At 38.6% G+C, this 23,731-nt stretch overlaps 1 pseudogene; it reads left to right on the plus strand.

Moving 5' to 3' along the window:
* LOC123577391 overlaps positions 1-23,731 on the plus strand; it is a 108,109-nt pseudogene that overhangs the window by 24,134 nt on the left and 60,244 nt on the right.

A 23,731-nucleotide genomic window follows, 5' to 3' on the forward strand; every position in this document is an offset into this window, starting at 1 on the left:
CGGGGGAGGGGCTGGCACTTTGCGTTGGGGGGAAATGGAAGGTCTATGTAAAGGGTAAGTGCCAAATCTGCTAAACCAGAGAGAAGTTGACGTTAGGTGTGCTGTCAGGAAAGACATGCATGAAATGATCCCCAGAAAATTCTGAAACTAGTTGTACTAATTCGTCAGATTAAAAAATGCTTCTGTGATTGCCTTCCCCTCTCTTTCCTTCTCACCCCCTCAGTTCCCTGAGAAGGAATTCCTTTGCCTCACGCTGTTTACCGTCAGGTAGAGCGCTAATGTTCTCTGTGAATATCAAAGGCCTCTGCTGTGGTTTGTCTGGAAACTAGAAATAGGGGTTTTAGCTAAACCCAGATATTCTACAGTAGCTCCACTTTTAGGGATTCAGCTGCTGGCGAAATGCGTGCTGAGTGAGAACTAAATCTAGACATTCGATTTGGATAAAATGAGCAAGTTGAATGAAATTGAGAGCTGCTGTTACTCATACTTTCTTCATAAATTAGGAGTTAAATACGTTCCTTCGGGAGTCGGTGCATAAATTATAAAGCAGATCATACATTTCCTTAAGTGCAGCATTCGCTGTTGCTGATTCATTTTCATGTTAAGTTTCCAACAATTAGGTGGGAGGGAGGGGCAGAAAGAGAGAGAGAGAGAGAGAAACCAACCAAATGCGCAAAGGAAGATTTATTTGCAGGTATAAAGATGCCATAACAACAATGTAGGTACAGAAATAGCTTTAGTTTTCACTTTTCTTTAAGAAAAGCAGGAGCTTAAAGTAGGAAGAAAATATATGCATTAAAATACTACTATAAGTTCAATAGCCAGAGAGTTATCAATAGGGCAAAATCTTACCACTGTAGCTGCTGATGACATGATAGATATGAGTGTTTACTTTGTCCTAAATCTTATGTTAGACATGAGAAGTAGTTTGGAAAGGCTTCAGATGCTTTTGTATAAGGTTATAACCAGGAGATTGTGAGCCTTTATTGTTAGGGGGGGTCATGGAATACATTCAAGGACCTAACTACATTTTGAGGCCCAAGTAAACTTTTAGGAAATGGTCTAAGTCCATGACTGTCTAATTCCAAACATATATTTAATGCAATACAAAGGCTACTTAGGTTTTTACGTCTTATGATTGGGATAGGGATGGGGATATTAACTCTTAACATTCACCTATAGGTCATTCATTGCCTATTGCAATCTCCCCACCAAAAGACCAGAATCACTTGCATAAGTAATACAGAGTTACTCAACAAGAGGGTCTCTCCTACATACTTTATCTCAGGCTTCTGGCCGCGTTGGGGTTAATGATCCATGGCACTAAGAGACCTCTAAGTAGTGAGAAAAATATCCATCACTGAATTTTGAATATGCTGTTGGAGGTCAGGAGAGGAGTCACCCTCAGGTCTTCATCCAGAATACACAGAATACATACAGCAAGAGTGCAAGGTAGAAGAAGGTCTCAAAAGTTGAAGCACTAGATTATGTATCTTGAGCACAATAGGTACTTAAGATTTGTGGGATAAATGTATGGAAAGGGCTAAGGGAGAAAAGTGCCAAAGAGGACATCAAAATATGAGGGTCAGCAAAATAATACCATGACAAGAAATGGGGAAAACAGGAGAGGAAGAGTCGCTTTTGGCAGAAAGATAGATTCCATTTTAGATATGTGACATTTGTGGGGAGAGTAATCATGTCAACAGCTAACCTTTTGCACCTCGTCTACCTGCATGATGGAACCCCTCCTGCACTCAGGATCTCCTGTCATGGCCGCTCCTTCCAGCTCTAGGGTTTTCTCATAAGCCCTTCCTTAACCTTGCTTGGGATCTTGTTCCTACTCTTTCTTTGACCCCATTTTACTCAGACCGAGTTTCCTCATGGAAAATTTTTTTGCCGTGCCACCACCAAAATTAACTTCCCTGTTACAATCCTCAGTATCCTATTTCCAGATGGTTCCTTCATAACAGACCACTCTTGTACTTTTGCAATGATTTGTTCAAGAGCTTGTTCCCCTGCTATATAACCTCTATATGGTGCGGCATTCCCAGGGTCTAGGACTGTGCCTGTCACACAGTCAGTGCTTGAATCATTGAATGAAAATGTGTCAAGCATATATATACACATAAGTAATTGACATATAGCATAATAGTGTCGGGTGTACAACATAATGATTATCGAATAATGATTCGATATTTATACATACTGTGAAATGATCACCACAGTAAGTCTACATGTCAAGCACTTTGCATGCTGTATCTCATTTAATCCTCACAACAAGCCCATGAGGTAGATACTATTATTAATCTCATTTTACAGATAAGGCACAATAACTTACCTAAAGTCGCACAGCTGGTGTGTCGCAGGATTGGACCTTGAATTCTGGTTTCTCTGCTGCCAGAGCTCTGTACTTTTTAATCTCTGGTCTCTCCTGCCTCTGCCAGTTGATTAAATATATAGGAGCTCAGGAGCACAAGCACAACTGTAAGAAGTCAGAAGGGAGGGGGTGCAAAGAAAAAGGAGTGAGGAGTTTTAGGAAATTGCAGATATTTGAGTAGGAGGAGATCTTAAATTTCATGGAGCCCATGCTCTTGATTGCACGGGTGAAGAAAATCAGTCTAGGGAGTTAAGTTCCTGTGCCAGGGCCACACCACTGGTTGTTGTTTGGAGCGTGCTGGATGCCAGGTTTCCAAAGTCTAGCTGTGTGCCCTTTCTATGGGCAGGACAGATGGGGATAATGAGAATGCCAGTCATTTTGACTAAGTTAAAGACAGAGGGAAAAGAAAGTAGGAAGGAACTGAAATGAGTATCTGATTATGCTCTAACCATCCTTTGTTATAGCAACAGAATTGGCTTTCCTTTGCTATTGGTGCCTCAGGTTCCTTTCACTTCGGTCCCCACACTTGGTCAGCATGACTGGGGAAGGGAGATGATAGCTATGCCTTTGCCTCTTGAAGGAATATGGGGGTTTCTCTAATATTCTGGGATTGTCATTGCCTAAATGTAATCCATACCCGCTCCCAACTACCCCACCAATTTTGCTGATGAGGAAACTAAAATACAGGGAGGTTAAATGATTTGCCAAGAAGTAACAGGGAAAGAGGAAGAAGGGGAGGTAAGTTAATCCATTACCAGAATTAAATTTGGGATATGTGTCCTGTCTTATACATGTCCAGGGTGACATAAACCAGTCAAGTCAACATACATTTCTAATTTTCTTGTCCTCAAGAATACCTGAGTGGGTACCTACCTTCAGACTTCCCCTTGCATCAGACCCAGAACTCTTTTCTCTAATTTGAACTTCTAGGACTGGGCAGGAATTAACCTCACCTTGGAAAGAAGGGCGATGGTGCTCCCTATCTAGGACCTTCTCAGAGTGTCCAGTATGGTGCTGTGGCTGCCACAGAACTGCCTTTATCACTGCCAGGCCCAGGACAGAGGGGGATTAGAAATCAGAAGGCAATGGCTCGGCGCCCCGATCTGAGCTTTATTTATATTAATACAAATGATGCAGACTGCTTTTACTTTATTTCTTTTCAAGGCTATTCTCTTCGTTCAAAGCTTGGCTACTCAATGTAGGCATTTCCCTGACATAAACGTTGGCTGCTGTATTCCCCACGGTGTTACCTCCCCATCTACTTTCACAGGGTTTTTGTGTGAGAGCAGGTAGGTAAGAGTCAAATAGATGCTGCTGCATTCTTCTTCTTCTTCTTCCTCTTCTTCTTCTTCCTATGCATGTTTGATGAAAGCTGAAGTTTGGTTAAGATAATTTCCCTGAAGTTATGACTAGTGAAAATTTCTACAGTCTGGCCTTTGTAACGTTCTTCTAACAATGCCAGGAATTTATCTGGCATCCGTTTATATGGACCTCAAAGTGATTACCAGATGTGATCCAGTTATCCTCCTAAATCCCCGGGTGTAGCAGGCAGCAGGGCATATCCGCCTAATAGCAATGTTGGATCGCCAGGATTGAGGTGAAAGGTTCTTTCAGCCAGGCCTTGTCTTCATAGAGCAAGGTGTGCTTGTGGTTTAGCTCAGTTTCCCAAAGATAGACCTTTCCCCTGAGGGACTGTACTTCTCCATACCGTAATGAAAGAGGAACAGAAATACAGTTCTCAAGACCTGCACTTACTCTGCTTGCTCATAGAGTAGAATAAAATCAGAACCTGAGCCAGAATGTTCTAGATAGAGTTCTTTACCTTAAAAGCAACTGAAAAACAGGATGCATGTAATTGAGGCTTATGATTAGAGCAAGCATATGATTATCTTGCTAAACCCGACACTGTTACCTTACAGCAGCAGGCTTGAACTGCGGCTGGCCTGGCTAAATGAGTGTCATGTATTCACCCTAACAATGGTGATGGCAGCATGTTGTAATTTCCCAGAGTTGAGTGTTTGGCATGTTTCGTTCCTGAAGCTAATATGTAATAAAGTCCTATTGTAGGTGCTGTGAGAGAAATAGATGTACATCTCCTACCGTCAAGGAGTTTACAGTGTTGAGAAAGAGATGGCTATTACTGAGTCAAAACAATACTGGTATGTTCTTCTTTATTTTAGTCTCTATTCTCCTGATGTTAATCTCACAGATTACCTCTACTTCCTTATTTGAAAGGAAATGCCATATTAATAGCATTTCTTCGTTAACATCATTAAGTGAGATATATTTTACAGAAATTCATTTCTCCTTATAAAATGTTTCTCTTTTCTAGTTGATTTTAGAGATTTTTTTTCAACTATATTCTTATGGACCATAACAAATACGAGGTCTGACAAAATATTTTAACAATAAAATAAGGAGTTATTTTTTACAAAATTGTATTCACTTACGTAAGCAAACATATTGTCTTGTGTAGTGCTTTCAAGGTTACAAATTACTTTAACATGAATAGTCACTCAAATATCTACCACACAGGGGACTTCTCTGTCTTGTTCACAAGGAAAACTCTAGCACCTAGAACAATGTCTGGTGCTTAGTCCCTACTCAACAAATGCTTGGCATGAATAAATTTCCTAGAATATTTTTATTTATTTTGTCCAGGGAATTATTTATTCAAATAAAATCTTACTTAGATTTAGAAAAGAAAACTGATTATAGTAAAATTTTTATGGCTAAAAGGAGGGCATGGTTGTGAGGTCCATACTCCCATCTTTTATATACCCCATTCTTTGGAGCAGATATGAAGACAACTCATCAAAGATATGGAACCATGGAGAATAGAGCATTAGATCACATAAAGGCAGGGTACTCATTTTTGTCTATAGATGAAGAAAATTAAGCTCAGTGAATCTAAATAAAATACTGCAGGTTCTTTGTTATATGACATGACCAGGATAGGCACTCAAATCAGCTGGCCCCAGGGCAGAGATTTTCCTGTTACAGCCAGAGCTAGATTAAGAGGAGTAAAAGGTAGGTTAGTCAGGCAGCTCTGGAGGAAGCCAGTTTGCCTAGAAACTGGACATTACTAAGAAAGTAACAGAAAGTAACAGGGAAGAAATGATATGTACCAGAACTCTTCCCTGAAAGACTACTGACTTTGTTGGAAGATATATTTTGATAAGTCATGTGCATGAGATGTGAGGTACCCTCAAGTATTGTGTTTGAGAAACTCAAAGAAATTAGTCCTGGAACTGCTTTCAAGGGCTGGTGGATCAGGTCTTTGTATCTATCATTGGTTTGAGTTTGCAAATTTGGGGCCAGTATTGCTGATCAAATTGCCTCTTTAGGACTCAAAAGTCTAGATCCAGTCCAGATGACTGAACTCTGATTTTCTCATTTGCAAGTTGGAATTGAGACTCTTACCTTTAGAAACAGAAATATGTTAGGTTGTGATATTGTAATCATAAAGATAAACAGAGAGATTGAAAGGGTATTCTAATATTCCTTTAAAGAAGATAGAAGTATATCAACCTGATAATAACTTTTAAGGAAATAAACCAAAATTTTGGACCACTCAAAAACGTTTAAAATAGGCTTCAGTCTGCAAAAATCAATTAATCAATATTATTGAATGCTTCTTATGCTATTATAGTAATATTTTTCAAAATTTTTGATTATGGCATACTATAAGAAATATATTAGATATCACAACCAGTATACACATTATAAATATAATTGAAAAAACCCAAAAGTATTATGTAATGGTTCTTACCTTTATTATGTATTGCACCTATCACTCTAGAGTGATATCATAACTCTCAATTGGGTCATTACACAAAATGTAAAAAGTAATGATGCAAACAGTATGAGAGGAATAAAAAAGGCAAAGTTCCTGAGGGATACAGACTTGTATAGTCTACTTGGGGAGAGAAAACTAACTTACAAACTATTGGACCATATTTTTTCTCTTTATTAAGTTTTTAATTTTAATTCTAGTATAGTTAACGTACAGCATTATATTAGTTTCAGGTGTGCAATAGAGTGATTCGACATTTTTATACATTGCTCAGTGCTCACCATGATAAGTGTACTCTTAATCCCCTTTTCCTATTTCACCCATCCTCCCACCCCCTTCCACCCCTCCCCCCCCCCCCCCCCCCCCGATAACCATCAGTTCATTCTCTATAGTTAAGAGTCTGTTTCTTGGTTTGTCTCCTTTTGTTTTTCCTTTGCTTGTTTGTTTTGTTTCTTACATTCCACATATGAGTGAAATCATATGGTATTTGTCTTTCTCTGACTGGACTATTTTGCTTAGCATCATACTCTTCTACCTCCATCCATGTTGTTTCAAATGGCAAGATTTCATTCTTTTTTTTATGGCTGCGTAATATTCCAAGTTGTGTGTGTGTGTGTGTGTGTGTGTGTGTGTGTGTATACATATGTGTATACACACACACACACACACACACCACATCTTCTTTATCCATCCATCTATTGATGGACCCATGGGCTGCTTCCACAGTTCGGCTATTGCAAATAATGCTGTAATAAACATAGGGGTGCATATATCCTTTCAAATTGGTATTCTTTGGGTAAATACCCAGTAGTGCAATTACTGGATCATACAAAATTAATTTTTTGAAGAACCTCTATATTACTTTCCAGAGTGGCTGCACCAGTTTGCATTCCCACCAACAGTGCACAAGGGTTCCTTTTTCTCCATATCCTTGCTAACACTTGTTTCTTGTGTTTTTTATTTTAGCCATTCTGATGGGTATGAGGTGATACCTCATTGTAGTTTTTGTTTGCATTTCTCTGATAATGAGTGATGTTGACCATCTTCTCATGTGTCTGTTGGCCATTTGTATGTCTTCTTTGGAGAAGTGTCAGCTCATATCTTCTGCCCTATTTAATTGGATTATTTATTTTTTTGGTGTTGAGTTGTATCAGTTCTTTATATATTTTGGATACTAACCCTTTATCAGACAAGTCATTTGCAAGTATCTTCTTCCATTCAGTAGGTTGCCTTTTAGTTTTGTTGTTTCCTTCACTGTGCAGAAGCTTTTTATTTTGATATAGTCCCAAAAGTTTATTGTTGCTTTTATTTCCCTTGCCCCAGGAGACATATCTAGAAAAATGTTGCTATGGCCGATGTCAGAGAAATTATTGCCATTGGAGTATATTTTAAGACAGTGATTAATTGGTTGCTAAATTGCATGATGTAGTTTAAGAATGATAGACGTTCAGCTTTTATTTGTATATTTTCTGTATTGAAATACACAAATCTAAGATAAAGAAGACCACTTTAAAAAAGTATGTTTACTTTATACCGTATTTCCTGTTTCCTAGATGCACCTATTTATATCTTCTTACATCTCTAAAAGTGGGGTGTATCTTATAATTGATGACATTTTACAATAACTACTTTTGGGCAGTTAATTCAGCAACAAAAAGTTGATGGTATCTTAGATTTTATGAAATATGGATTTTTCTTTAAGACAATATTTAAAATGTAGAAGATAACAAAAACAGAAAGAGGGAGCAATTACTTATATTTGCGCCACACAAAAATAATTATTTAAAAATGTTAGATATTTTCCTCCTTTAGTCTTTTCCATTTCCCCTTATGTATGGTTGTATCACAAATGGCATTCCTAACTACCTTCCTTGTGGAGTTGATGTTAGAAACTATACAAACTGAATGAGAGATTTCATGGTGTTCCTGGTTGTTGATCTTGTTTATGCTGATGTATCCAAAAAGTTCATGTTTGGGTTCTTGTAACATCTCTATGCAGTGTGAATCAAAGAATTGGAAATATTTATAGTAATTATTTTAAATCATGTGTCCCTTGGCACCTGGGTGGCTCAGTCGGTTAAGTGTCCAACTTTGGCTCAGGTCATGATGTCACTGTTCATGGATTCAAGCCCCGTGTTGGGCTCTGTGCTGACAGCTCAGAGCCTGGAGCCTGCTTCAGATTCTGTGTCTTCCTTTCTCTGTGCCCCTTCCCCGCTCATCCTCTCTGTCTCTCTCTCTCTTAAAAACAAATAAACATTAAATCATGTGTTCCAAAGACATTGGATTTCATCACTGAGAAAGAACTCTAGTACAGAACTAAACTATATTATTTAGAGGAAATGTTAGAACCAAGCCCTAAAGATAGGAATCGTTAGATACTGAGATATATATAATACTTGGTAATGTGAGTGAACCTTGTTGAGGTGCAGATTAATTTTTTTATAGGCTTAGAAAATGTGCATAAGTGATTCTGTAGGCTTTCCTCAGTAATAAAGGGATTTGTATTGACATAAACTGAACCATTCCCCATGTGCCTACTTTATAAAGTTAGATAAGGGGAGATGGGTTAGCATGTCTGCTTATTGCTTATTGGTTATAAACTCAAGCTTAGCAGTGGTTGGGGTGAGGAGGTTTTAAGGGAGAAGGTCTAGACCCTAGCCTTGGGACATAGACTATTCTGACACTGAAGTTTTCATGCACCTTGCTTTGTTTTTTTATATTTTATTTTTTATTTATTCTCAAGTTAGATAACATACAGTGTATGCTATGAGGGAAGCAAACCATAAGAGACTCTTAAATACAGAGAACAAACTGAGGGTTGATGGGGGGAATGGGTGATGAGCATTAAGTAGGGCACTTGTTGAGATGAGCACTGTATGTTATATGTAAGAGATGAATCACTGGTTCCACTCCTAAAGCCAAGATGACAAGATTTCATTCTTTTTCATCTCTGAGTAGTATTCCATTGTGTGTGTGTGTGTGTGTGTGTGTGTGTGTGTGTGTGTGTATACTGCATCTTCTTAATCCATTCATCAATTGATGGACATTTGGGCTCTTTCCGTAATTTGACTACTGTTGATAGCACTGCTGTAAACATTGCGGTGCACGTGCCCATTTGAATCAGCACTCCTGTATCCTTTGGATAAATTACTAGTAGTTTTTTGCTGGTCATAGGGTAATTCTATTTTTAATTTTTTGAGGAACCTCCACACCATTTTCCAGATCAGCTGCACCAGTTTGCATTCCCACCAACAGATACAACTTGCTTTGTATAATAAACTGTGTTTCACAGATGTCCTTGTGGCTGTGAATGGAGTGAAAGGAAGACCTCCTTGGAATCAGGTGACCTGTCCTAAGAGCCAGGTGGAGGCCAGTGTTCCTGAGGGCAGGGTAGCGGTAGGAGATAGTGGCTTCCACATATGATCCCCTTCTGATGCTGACAGAGGCCAGTATTTTCTGAATATGGAGACACTTACTCCAAGTCTACCAACTTCTGAACTCTAGTTCCTGAACCCTGGGTCTTTATGTCTTCCAGTGAGAACTTAGTGTAAGTTTCTTTCTTGAGTGATTACTACATACCAGGGGCTTTTCATAGGTCACCTCATTTAACCCATACAGCTACCACAAGAGGCAAGTCTTTCTCATTTCCATTTCTCAGTCCATCCTAAGGAGGCTGAGGATCTTGCCTAAGGCCACACAGCTAGTCAGTGAAACTTGGGCTCCCTTTACCATCACATGGGGAATTTCTTTCTGTTTGGATTTGAGAAAACAAGCCAGTACTTTTGAACTGGGATATGAGAAAGGAATCTGATATCACCCATGCTTCCATGTAAATTTATATTGTCAGCCTCGTTTTCTTTAAAATTTTAAAGAGTTCTAGTCCCTTATGGGTATTCTTATGGTATTAGACCTTGGACAAGTTCCCCTTTTCCCTTTTGCTGTAAGAAAGAAAAAAGTTACCCAAAGAAATTTTAGCAAGTTGCTTTACTTCTCTAAGCCTTAGTTTCTTTATCTGTAAAGTGCAGATAACAACCATACTGATCTCATAAGGCTGCGATGGAAGTTGGGTGGAGATAGTGTGTGTAAAGCTGTGAACAAAGTCAGAATTCCAGATTGTTGTTATTATCACTACTGTTTTCAGATAGTTTTTTTTTTTTCACATGCAAAGGGAAGTGGGGACAGAAGCCTGTATGTGGAAATATTTTCCCCTTCTTGTACTTAACCTAGATGAACAGAGAACTTAAGGTATGATATTTCTGACCTGAGAAATTCTAACTCCCTTGCTTTCTGTTTTGAGAGTGGGGAAATGAATTTAGAGAAAATTCAGTGGCCATGAAGATGATTGACTGAAGATGCTGTAGGAGATATGTTCATTTTTTTCTCAATCTGGTTTGGTTAAACTGTAAGGAAAACCTTTTTCTGTCATTCAGTGGTAGAATAGAAAATATAACCAGGGTTTTGGGGCACCCGGTTGGCTCAGTCAGTTAAACATTTGACTTCAGCTCAGGTCATGATCTCGCGGTTCGTGGGGTCAAGCCCTGCATCAGGCTCTGTGCTAACAGCTTGGAGCCTGGAACCTGCTTTGGATTCTGTGTCTCCCTCTCTCTCTGCCCCTCCCCTGCTCATGCTCTTTCTGTCTCTCAAAAAGTAAACACTAAAAAAATTAAAAAGAGAAAATATAACCAGGGTTTTCAAATATGAAACATGTTAATATTTCTATGTATCTAATTTAATTTTGTGTGTGTGTGTGTGTGTGTGTGTAGAAGAGGCCTAAATTCCCTCTTGTCCCTCGTTTTTTATTTTGTTTTGTTTTTTCTTGTATTACGATAAAAAGGAAAGAAAGGCTGTGACAGTTAAATGTCACCGCATAGAATATAACAAGTTTAAACTTTTTTTTTAACGTTTATTCCTTTTTGAGAGACAGAGAACAAGCAGGGGTGGGGCAGAGAAAGAGGGAGACACAGAATCTAAAGCAGGCTCCAGGCTCTGAGCTGTCAGCAGCCTGATGCAGGCCTTGAACCCATGAACTGTGAGATCATGACCTGAGCCGAAGTCGACCACTCAATCGACTGAGCCACCCAGATACCCCATAAAATACAAGTTTAAAGACTAATATTCAAAATATTGACAACTGGTATTTGAATGCTATATACAAAACGTTATGCTTAAGACATGGCATCCTGATGATCAATTTGACACGGGAAATCCTTCATAGTAGTCATGGAGAACTGGTCTGTATGTATAGAAATAGATCTTCCCATTGGTGCACTTGTAATTAAAAGACCTGTATTAATAGCACAGCCTCAATTTGGAAGTTTTTAATTCAACAAGAATTTATTGCAGAGCATTGTATTGCTGGGAAAAGAAGATGACTAAAGCCCCCGTCTCTGCAAAGCAGTAATTTAAGGAAGGAAAATGGGAAAGGAAGAACACCATGTGTGTACAACAGACAGGAAGATCTGCCTTGTCTGCTGGGCAAAGAGCTTTTGTATGCTATGGAATGCTGATGGCAGGAGCTCTGCTCTGCCTCTTCTGGGTAGTAATGGGTGTATGACCATTGATGCCCTCATGTGAGATGCCTTCTGGCCTGGCCTCCGTTCCAAAAATACTTTCCTTTCAATGAACTGAACTTAGAAGACTTCTCCTCTCTTGGTAGTGTTTTTGTCCGATGGGGGGTTTGGTGGTTTTACTGTAGCAACTTGTTTTATAGTTTGAGTTCCGCTTTTGATTATGTAATCTTTGAACTATTTTATCATCCTTCACTTCCCTTTTTCTTTCACTTTGAAATGCAGAATATGACACAGAGTATATAGTGATGAGAAGTGTAGAGAGTAAAAATGGGAAGAAGTGGAACTTACAGCTACTGTGTAATGTGACAGCCTGTGTCCCCAACAGGGAAGACCTCTGTGTCTCCTCTAGACATCCCTGCCCAAGGAAGGCCTTTATCTTTTTCAGAGCAGCCCTCATAAGCTGGCCTATGGAGAAGCTCCAATCTTACATCTGATGAATTAGAAAGGCCCTTCCACCTTCCAAAAGGGTCCTTCCAGGTAATTCAGGAGATCCAGAAAGTAAGCTTTCTTGCGAGAGGGTAGTAGGTTAGTCCTAAAGATAGCTCATGGAAGTTTCTAGATAATGCTATTTTCTTACTTCCAGAGCAATTCAGACACTGTCACAAGAGCCAAAGTGAAGCCAAATGAAACCTCCAATTAGAACCTTGAAGTTTTGATGCCAATTAAAAATAAATGATGCTGTTTATGATAGAGTCATACATGGATCTGAGGGAGGAGGAACAAACCACAGAGAGGGACATTAAAAGCTTGATATTTAAAAATATGAGCAAACTTCATTAATAAATGAATGAATATTTCAGAGAGTATAGTTGCTGAGCTTGAGCCTAAAATGCTAATAGGGAATTCAAGGTTTTCAAGGGAGAAGATCATTAATGTAAAATGGAGATAGAATGAGAAATGTGTAAAGGTTATGATTTTTGAGTTTACAAAGTTAAAGTGTTTTAGGGACAGAAGAAAAATTCAACTGTGTTTCCAGTTGGCGATATATTGCAAATTGTTGTTCAGGTAAATTGACTTTGGTTATAGCCAAACACAGAGCTTCTCAAAAGATCTAGTTTCTGGTTTCCCCAAGAAATCACAGAGCGGTTAATGTGCTTAAGTTTATATTGATATTACTGTATGCTAATAGGATGGTTTCCCATTTTCCTTCTTAAGAAAGCTAAGTTTTTCTTTTAGCAATTGAGGGCTTCTACTTACCCTTAAGCAGAGAGATACTACCTAAAATGTCCTCAATTTTACTTTTTTTTTTTTTTTTAACAAATTTAATGTTTTGAGTGGCTGGTTCTCTTGTAGTTCCCAGTGTAAAGTCATCCAAAGCAGTGTTTTAATGTCAATCACAATCTTTAACACATGGGTGTGAGAAACCCTTCTCAGTTTACTAATTTCTTTCTTTTTTTTTTTTTAATTTTTTTTTTCAACGTTTATTCATTTTTGGGACAGAGAGAGACAGAGCATGAACGGGGGAGGGGCAGAGAGAGAGGGAGACACAGAATCGGAAACAGGCTCCAGGCTCTGAGCCATCAGCCCAAAGCCTGACGCAGGGCTCGAACTCACGGACCGCGAGATCGTGACCTGGCTGAAGTCGGACGCCTAACCGACTGCGCCACCCAGGCGCCCCAGTTTACTAATTTCTTTTTTCTACTGACATATAATCCTGCTGTTCTACATAATACATGGCATCAGGTAGAGTGGAAACATTTTTCAGACAAGCTTTGAAAGGATGAAAGGAAAAATTTTCCTTAAATTGAGCAGAGAAACAATAGATGGTGAACAATTTCCCCTAAATTATAAAGCAATTATATTTCCTATTTCAAAACAGACTGCACTGGGGCATGGTTTCTTTCTTATTATATTTCTAATAAAGTCCTATGTGAGAAGAGACAGAGCAATAGAAATTATTTTCCAGAAACACCAGATGTTGACCCACCTGTCTGATTACTGTTAAGAGGTCTAATCTTGTAGTTAGGTAAATACCTTAATTAAATCACATGCCATTTCTGCATCATTAGAATAAGTCAAAAGCTGAAGCTCTGTTCAGAAATTTGAGCTTGTGTTGGTTTGTATACTGTATACTGTTTGTATACTGCTCATATACATGTAGGCATCCACCAGGAAGAACTACTATGTCATTTTTTTAAAGCCAGATTCCAGTCTTGCTGTTCATCAACACTGAATCACTGTAGGCCTCCATTCCCTAATTTGGGATAACAATGTCCACTTAATAGGCTGGTTCTAAGTATGAACCAGCCTGATACGTAGGGAACACTCAGTGGATGTTAGCTGTTGTCTATCTCTTCTTTCTTCTGTTATAATATTGAAGCAATCTCCCTTAACCATTATCATCATCTCTATTGACTGAATTGCCTAAGGTAATTATTCATTCATTTATTCAACGTTTCATTCAAAAATACAAATTTGATATTATGTTTATTTTAAAATGAACAAAAACATGATTTCTGCTTCTAAGAAGTTCACAGTCTAACACACCAAATTAATTCCAGAATTTAAAGCTGTCTTTTAACTAAGTTGCAAATATCTGTTTCCCATTTCAAGTACATCATCTTTCCTTACTGAGTTACATGGTCCTTTTACTCAGGGATTCTCAACATTGGCTGAACACCAGAACCACATGGGGAATTCTCTTAAAAATACTCATGCCGGGGCACTACATGGATCAGTGAAGTTAGAACTTTGGGTGTGGGTGTGTTCAAAAAGTTTGCAGGTGCAATTAAAGACAGAAATCATTGATAGCCCAAGCCAAACTTGACCTCCAGGCCTTATTCTGCATAACACTCTTTTGTTCCCCTTCCGTTGAGTACGCCATTCCTTTCTCTTTTCTCTGTCAGTGTCCCCGTGACCTTCAGAATACAACTTCAGTGAGCAATTGCACTGCTAGCAATTTATCCAAAGGATACAAAAATGCTGATTCAAAGGGGACATGTACCCCAATGTTTGACTATCAACAATAGTCAAATTATGGAAAGATACACACACACACACACACACACACACACACACTGGAATACTACTCAGAGATGAAAAAGAATGAAATCTTGCCATTTGCAACAATGTGGATGAAACTAGAGGGTATTATACTAAGGGAAACAAGTCAGTCAGAGAAAGACAGATACCATAAGATTTCACTCATATGTGGTATTTGGGAAACTCGACAAATGAACGTAGGGGAAGGGAAGGAAAAATAAGATAAAAACAGAGAGGGAGGCAAACCATAAGAGACTCTTAAATACAGAGAATAAACTGAGGGTCACTCAAGAGGTGTTGGGTAGAGGGTAGGTTAAATGGGTAATGGGCATTAAGGAGGGCACCTTTGGGATGAGCACTGGGCGTCATATGTAAGAGCCAAGTCACTGGGTTCTACTCCTGAAGCCAAGACTACATCGTATGTTAACTAACTTGAACTAAAAAAACCCCAAAAACCAAAAAACAACTTCAAATACTTTGTACTACAATTTTCACCCTAGATTATGGTCCCTGTTCCTGTGGTGCCCTCTTTACTTCTATGCACTATTTTTCCCTTTTGGATATATTGACAAATGAAATTTATAAAAGTTTTCTTTGACTATTTCTTTTGTGTTTTGTTACCCAGGTCAGCATGGAAGCTTCTTGTGGAAGAGATAGAATGTTCTATTTTTTGGACACTGTTTCACAGTATCTTTACACTGCTTGAGGCTGCTGTGGCACTCAACAAATGGTTTTGGCCAACTGACTCACTTCTGGTAAGCTGACTTCTTCCTCCAGCCTATTTTGGTGTTAGCAGCTGTGGAATCACAACATGAATTATTGGACTTTTAGCTTGATTTTCTAACTCCAAATTTTAATGTCTTTCATCAGTCAGTTCTTTGGAATTTAATCTTCCTTCTTTCCCACGAGTGGAAATAAAGTATTCAAAAATTTCTTATCTTTGGTCAGTTTTTGGGAAGCTACCTGCATTAATTAAGTCCAAATATAATAAAAGCTATAGCATTGAACTATGTTCTGCTAAGCGTCTTGAATGCAAGGACCATGTCATATTTACCTTTGTGTCCCAGACACATGGACAAGTGCCCGGCATACATCAGGTTCTCAGTAAAGATTTGTTGAATTAATTGAATTAGTTTTTTGGTCAAATTTAACTTCATTACCAGAGACATTCTGAATTCATTTGTCTTGCAGATTATTTGGAAAATCAGATGCATTTCTAATAGCAATTTTTCTCTGTATTTATCTTCTTATTACTCATAAGTTCTGGGAATCTAACTTTCCTGTTTTATATTACTGTGTCTCCTTTAGCTTTTCAGTTTGCTGACATTCTTTCGGATTTTGTGTTTGTTCATGTTGGTCATTGGTCTGTCTGGCTGTCTGTGGATCTATGAATATGTAATACCATACCTAAACAGGGCTATTCTGAGTTATTGCATTTAATGCACTTAATTTATTTCTTGAAGCTTATTAGAGAAAACAGGGAAAATATGAAAAGTAAAATAATATGTCAGTCAGTTATTTCACTCAAAGACCATCACTGAGGATCTTTTGATATATTTCTTGTGTCTGTGCCTTTTTAAAGCAGGGTTGTGATCTAAACTCCAACTGTTTACTTGATTTTATATTTTGGTTTATTTCTTAATATTTTAAATTAAGTGATTTTCAAGGGTTTATAAACTTTTTGTTAAGTTCTACTTAATGGATCTATTGTATACTAATACATAGATGTATAATCCTTTAAAAAAATCATTGTCTTGTTGAACTTTTGGATTGTACCATTTTTTAATTACTGTAAATAATCCTGTGATGACCACCTTCATACATAAAGAATTTTCTCTAAATAGCATTATGTTCTAGAAGCTGGGTCCAAAGATACGAACATTTTCAAGTTCTTAATACAGGCGAATAAATTGCTTCCCAAAAGATTATAATCTCCCACAGCCCTGACTATAGTGCATCAATATTTCCCTTTTTAATGAACTCTTGTCAGACTTGAGGACCTATTTTTATTTTTGTTAAAAAAATTTTTTTATTAATGTTTCTGAGAGAGAGAGAGAGAATGCATAGGAGGGGGAGAGAGAGAGGGAGACACAGACTCTGAAGCAAGCTCCAGGCTCTGAGCTGTCAGCACAGAGCCGGACGTGGGGCTCAAACTCACGAACTGTGAGATTGTGACCTGAGCTGAAGTTGAATGCTTAACCTACTGAGCCGCCCAAGGCGCCCCTTGAGGACTTATTTTTAATATAAAAATGATAATTTTTATTATATTTAAGATCCCCCTACAGAGTCCCACTGTGCACATGTCTTTATGATTTTACTCCATTCACTATGGTATATTGCCTCACCTATGTGTGAATCTTTCCACACCAATACTGTCCTGATGCAGTTGCTGATAGGAAGAAACAGGTTACTTGGGTTGGTTTGAAAGAGCTTCTCTCTGTGTGTGATAGAGGCTGGTTGGAGTGTGCAGCTGTGGATGTCCTAATAGAGATGTGTGCATGAGCCAGCATGTCATGTGTGATAGTATATGTCTTTGTAGGTTGAGGATATCCCCAAAGAGAAATTGAAGCTTAATTCTTTGGCTGGAATTCTTGATACAGGAGTTTGGGTATTTAAGCTAGAGAAAGCTATGATACAGTCACAGGGCATCTACAGACCTCTAAAAATGGAGTTGAATGTTTTCTAATGATAAAAGGCAATGTGGGCTCTTTGGAAGGCTTCAGTTGACTCCGTCTATATCCTCAGGCCACTTCCATATTTCATTGTAATTTTTTGGGTCCATTATCACACCAAAAGAGATGAAATGTGGTCTTTATTTTGGCAATGGGGTTGCCCATCCCCCCTTGTCAGAAGGAAATTTTATTTAGGACCATGTTCAAGTTGGCTGGAGCACTGTGTCTTTTTTTTTTAATGTTTATTTTTATTTTTGAAAGAGAGAGAGCACATGAGCAGGGGAGGGGCAGAGAGAGGGGGAGACAGAGGATCCAAAGCAGGCTCTGCACTATCAGTGCAGAGCCTGATGTAGGGCTCGAACCCACGACCCGTGAGGATCATTATCTGTGCCGAAGTCAAACACTTAACTGAGCCAACCAGGTACCCCTGGAGCACTGGTTTTTAACGTGTCATGAAAGTAGACCAAAGTCTACTAAAGTCTATTAAAATGGTGCTACATGGAGAGAGAGATTTTATAGAAAAATATGAAATATTCATTTTTCAAGGTACTAATCAAATGTCACATCTTCTCTGAAGTGTTACCTGAACACCCCAACTCGTTTGCTCTCTTATAGCACTGGGACCCTACCTCTGTTGTAGCAGTAACACTGAATTAGAGTTACTTGTTTACATGACTATTCCCCTCTACCCAATTATGGTCTTGTAGAAGGCAAAGATAATGTTTTACGTATTGTATCCCTAAAACATTAGAGACCCATGTAGTACCTCACAGGGTCTGACATATGGGTCTGACATATGATCATTGGTTAGTGGATGATGGAAACATGGAGATGTAGGAAGAAATGCAAACTATTCTTAAATGGATGTATCCTAAACAGCATGTATCTTAAATTAGCTTCTTTCAGTCAAAACAGACAATATGGAAATGTGCTCTTCAGTTTATAGATGAGGAAGTGGGTCATAGGAGAGGTGAAGTGACTTCCTCAAGTGGCACAGCTGACTGAGACACAAGGCCAGGTTCAACATGCAGATGTTCCAGTTCTTAGTTCCATGTTCTTTTCAGTCTATCTCAGTGTAATTCACTTTCAAACAGTGGATGAATAGAAGTTCTTTTCTGATTATGTGGAGGAAAACATCCAGCAAAATAAGCTTCCTTCATTATGGTGCAAGTTGATTCCTTCTGGCGTATTTGAGACTAATGCAAATGGAAGAACACTCTTAGTCAACATAAGGTTCATGGTATTTTTGGACTTCATAAAGAAGATTAAAGAACTGAATCTTCTCAGTGGAAGAATTTATAAAAATTGTAGGGGTGCCTCAGTGGCTCAGTTGGTTGAGCGTCTGACTTTGGCTCAGGTCATGATCTCAGGGCTCATGAGTTCGAGCCCTGCATCGGGCTCTGTGCTGACAGCTCAGAGCCTGGAGCCTGCTTCGGATTCTGTGTGTGTGTGTCTCTCTCTCTCTCTCTGGCCCTCCCTGCTCATGCTCTGTCTCTCTCTGTCTCTCAAAAGAAATAAACATTAAAACATTTTTTAAAATTTTTCATGTTTTAGTGTTAGTCACATACTGATGACTTCTAACTAAGCTTTATATTTGAGTAATTGTCATACCTGTATTTATACTTCATAACTTTTTGTGAGTTGAATAGTTGAGTAAACTTACATAATATAAATAAAACTGTGTTTGGCCCCTAGTGCAGCAAGTGCTTGACATTTTTGTTCTTCTTTTGCTTTATTTTTGAGAGAGAGAGAATGAAGGAGAGAGCGTGCATAAGTTGGGGAGGGGCAGAGAGAGGGAGACAGAAGATCTGAAGCAGGCTCTTCGCTGACAGCAGAGAGCCCGATTCGGGGCTCGACCTCACGAACTGTGAGGTCATGAAGAGCCGAATTGGACACTTACCCAACTGAGCCACCCAGGTGCCCTTCTTCTTTTTCTTAATATAACATGTTTTTTTTTTTAAACATATTTCCAAGCTTATCTGTAGTTCTTTCTTTTTTTAAATTTAATTTAATTTAATTTAATTTAATTTAATTTAATTTAATTTAATTTAATTTTTAAATTTACATCCAAGTTAGTTAGCATATAGTGCAACAATGATTTTAGGAGTAGATTCCTTAATGCCCCTACCCATTTAGCCCATCCCCCCTCCCACAATCCCTCTAGTAACCCTCTGTTTGTTCTCCATATTTAAGTCTCTTATGTTTTGTCCCCCTCCCTGTTTTTATATTATTTTTGCTTCCCTTCCCTTGTGTTCATTTGTTCTGTATCTTTAATGTAATATTCTTTAACCAGATTTTTTTTTCTGTCCTGAGACATTCAGAAGAAGCTCTGAGAAGCTTTTTTATGGTAGCTAGAAGAAGCAGTTGACAATTTAAAAGAGGTTATTTTGGGCAAAGGGAGGTTCCAGAAGAGACAGTTGACGTAATACACACCAGTCATTTCATACTCTTGACAGGTTGCCATGTCAGGCTTTGATAATTAGGATTCTACTGGGCCTTAGAGGGGGCCAATCCATGAAGTAAATCATTCTCTTTCTTTCTCTCTTTTCCTTTCAAAAGTGGACACTGGAGGAAGCCGGTGGAGGAGGGTCATATGAGAACCAGGCAGTGTCCTGGTTTTCTAAGAACACAAAGGCATCGGGTAGACACCATGAAAGCAAAAAAGACAAAATCAAAACAACAAAAATAAACTTTGTATCTTCTGAAAACTGGAAAGTGACATCTGAGAATGGTAGAGAAGAGGGACAAAGGGACAGAGCATGGGGGTTGTGAGGGAGCACAGGCCCATAAGTAAAGTCAGTGTTCCACATGGGTTTCTGTCTGGTCTTTCTGCCATGCTTTCCAGCCAGGTGGCCTCCATGTCCTTCAGTTTCTCCATTAGTAAAACCAAGATGGACGACAAAAAGTTTTTTGCTGGGTCTTTTGGAATAAGATAAGGGAATGTACCATTAGCTAGGATGTCCATTTAATCTAACCGTCACCATAGTCTAGCTTACGGTTTTAATTAGCACTATTTTCTTTGATTATATTTAATTACCCTTATAAGCCCTAAGCATTTTGGCAGGGATGCAGTAGAGAAAGTTAGTATAAACCAAATTATGAATTTTATTGCTATAATTGCAGTTGAAACCCATGGCATCAATTAAATCCTCATTTCTTATTTCCTTGGTTCATGCGATCATCATTCTAGGTATGTATAAAATCTCCATGTGACATAATTTTGTAATTCCTTAAGCAAAGGAGCTCCAGCACATTAGTAATACCCTGCTTAGGAGAGGCAGGAGTCTAAAACCTTGCTGGTAATAAAACTGGGAGCGTTGTGAGAGCCTAAACCATGTCTTTTTCTTTCTTTTCACTCCACATCATGTAGCTCAGATCAAGGAACATAGAAGAAGTTTAATAAGTGGTTGCTATGGAGACACTGATGCTTCATCTCCCCAGTTACCTCCATGTTCAATTACTTATGGTCTGTCGCAACTTGACAGGTAGGTTTAAGTCTATGTTCAAGTTTCAAATAGCATTGAAGTCCCAAAATCTTCTGCAGAATCAGAGTTCCAAGATATATTATGGTAACTACTCTTAGTTGCCACGACAAATAAAACCTTGAAATCTCCCGGGCTTACCAAAAAATGCTTAGTTCTTACTTATTTCCTATTTTGCTGGTATGGAATTTGGAACGTATGGTTTTCTGGGGTGGTTGTGGGTGGGAAAATGGAGACAGTTGAGGTGCATTGGCTCTCGCCTGCCTTGGCCTGGAAGTGACATGCATCCGCTCAGAGTCCTTGGGCTAGAATTAGTTACATGATCCCAAATGTACTGTGAAATATAGGGGAGTTCATGGAATATTCATTCGATGAGCGCTGTCTTTGACACATCAGGATTTCTGTAGAGCCCTGGGGATTCTACCTGTAGCTTTAGATATTGACCTCTGAATGCCAAATAATGTAAACATACGGATGAGCTCACCTGTCAGTTCTATGGGAAATTCTTTTTTTTTTAACTTAAAAAAGTAATTTATTATTTATCAAAGTTTAATTGACATGTAACAGTATATTAGTTTCAGATGTACACATGATTTGATATTTGTATATGTTGTGAAATGACCACCACAGTAAGTCTAATTAATATCTGTCATCACAGTTATATTTATTTCCATTGAGAACTTTTAAGATTGCTCGATATGCAATACTGTATTCTTACTGTAGTCACCATGCTGTACATTATATCCCCAGGACTTATTTATTTATAACTGGAAGTTTGTACCTTTTGATGCCTTTCACCCGTTTTGTCTACCCACACCCTCAGCCTCTGGCAACCACCAATTTGTTGTCTGTATCTATAAGTTCAATTTTTTTTTTTTTTTTTTAGATTCTACATGTGAGTGAGATCATCTAGTATTTGTCTTTCTCTGTTTGACTAGTTTCACTAGCATAATGCCCTCAGTGCCTGTCCATGTTGTGGTAAATGGCAAGATTTCATTCTTTTAGTGGCTGACTAGTACTCTATCTCGTGTGTGTATGTGTATGTGTGTGTGCATGTATATACATATTCGTCATCCATTCATTCATCAGTGGACACTTAGGCTGCTTCCATATCTTGGCTATTGTAAATAATGCTACAATGTAATGAAGCTGTATATCCATTTGAGTTATTGTTTTCATTTTCTTTGAGTAGTATGCAGAAGTGTAATTGCTAGATCATGTGGTAGTTCTATTTTTAATTTTTTGAGGAACCTCCATACTGTTTTCCACAGTAGCTGCACCTATTTACATTCCCACCAGTAGTGCACAAGGGTTCTCTGCACATCCTTGACCACACTTGTTATTTTTGTCTTTTTTTAAATATTTATTTTTGAGAGAGAGAGAGAGAGAGAGTGAGCAAGAGAGAGAGAGAGAGAGCACGTGCACCCACGTACATGGGGAAGGAGCCAACTGAGGGAGACAGAAAAATCTAAAGTAGGCTCTGCATGGGCAGTACAAAGCCCAACATGGGGCTTGAACCCTGAACCATGAGATCATGACCTGAGCCGAAGTTGGACACTCAACACACTGAGCCACCCACGTGCCCCCTTGTCTTTTTGATGATAGCCATTCTGACTGGTGTGAGGTGATATTCTCATTGTGGTTTTTTGTTTTTGTTTTGAGAGAGAGAGAGAAAGAAAGTGCCAACAAGGGAGGGGCAGAGGGGGAGGGAGAGAATCCTTTTTTTTTTTTTTAGGGAATTTCTTTTGAGAGAGACAGCTAGCATGAGTGGGGGAGGGACAGAGAGAGAATCCCAAGCAGGCTCTGTGCTGCCTGCTGTGGAGCCCAACTCGGGGCTCAAACCCATGAACCGTGAGATCATGACCTGAGCTGAAATCAAGAGTCAGTCGCTTAACCAACTGAGGCACCCAGGCACCCCTCATTGTGGTTTTGATTTGCATTTTCCTCATGATTAGTGATGTTGAGCATCTTTTCATGCACCTGTTGGCCATTTGTATGTCTTCAATTTTTAAACGGATTTTTTGTTGTTGTTGTTATTGACTTTTTGCTTTTGAGGTCTTTGACCTCTTTGCTTAAATTTATTTCTAGGTATTTTATTCTCGTTGTTGCAGAAATTCTTTTATTAAAATAAGTTAAACATGCAAGATAATTAAAGTCAGGTTATCCTTTTGCCATGCCCTGGTTCTGCAAGATGTTTAACTGGACTTTTCCGTGGAAGCCCAACTGAAAAAAATTATACAAGCAAGTTCCATTATAGATTTTCAGTTGCAAATATTCTTTTGTTATATAGTTCTCATCCAACCTGTAGAATATTTTCTTTTTAATTGGTATCTGTATTAGTCTGGTAGGGCTGTCATAACAAAATACTGTAAACTGGGGGCTTAAGTAACAGAGATTTATTATGTCCACAATTTTGGAGGCTGGGAACTCCAAAATCGAGGTGCTGGCCAATTTGGTTCCTGTGAAAGCAGACAGCCACCTTCTCACTGTGTCTGCACATGACAGAGAGAATGAGCTGCACTCTGTTGTTTCTTCTTATAAGGACTCTATTGCTATCAGATCAAGGCCCTACATTTATGATCTCATTTAATCTTCATTACTTCCATAAAGGCCCTTTCTCCAAGTATAGTCACATTGAGGGTTAGGCATTCAGCATGTGCATTTTGAGGGGACATAAACATTAAGCCTATAATAGTGTTTAAGGATTTCTTATAAGAGATGAGTTCCTCTTGCCTAAGGGAACAAAAAGAATGCAGGAAACTTTGCCAAAATACCAAGCATCCTCCTTAAACCAAAAGAGAACCAAGGTTTCATATTAAAGATTAGTCTGGATTTTTTTGGTTGTTGTTCAG

The sequence above is a fragment of the Leopardus geoffroyi genome, chromosome A1 (genome assembly GCF_018350155.1).
Source record: "Leopardus geoffroyi isolate Oge1 chromosome A1, O.geoffroyi_Oge1_pat1.0, whole genome shotgun sequence".
Classification (NCBI taxonomy): Eukaryota; Metazoa; Chordata; class Mammalia; order Carnivora; family Felidae; genus Leopardus; species Leopardus geoffroyi.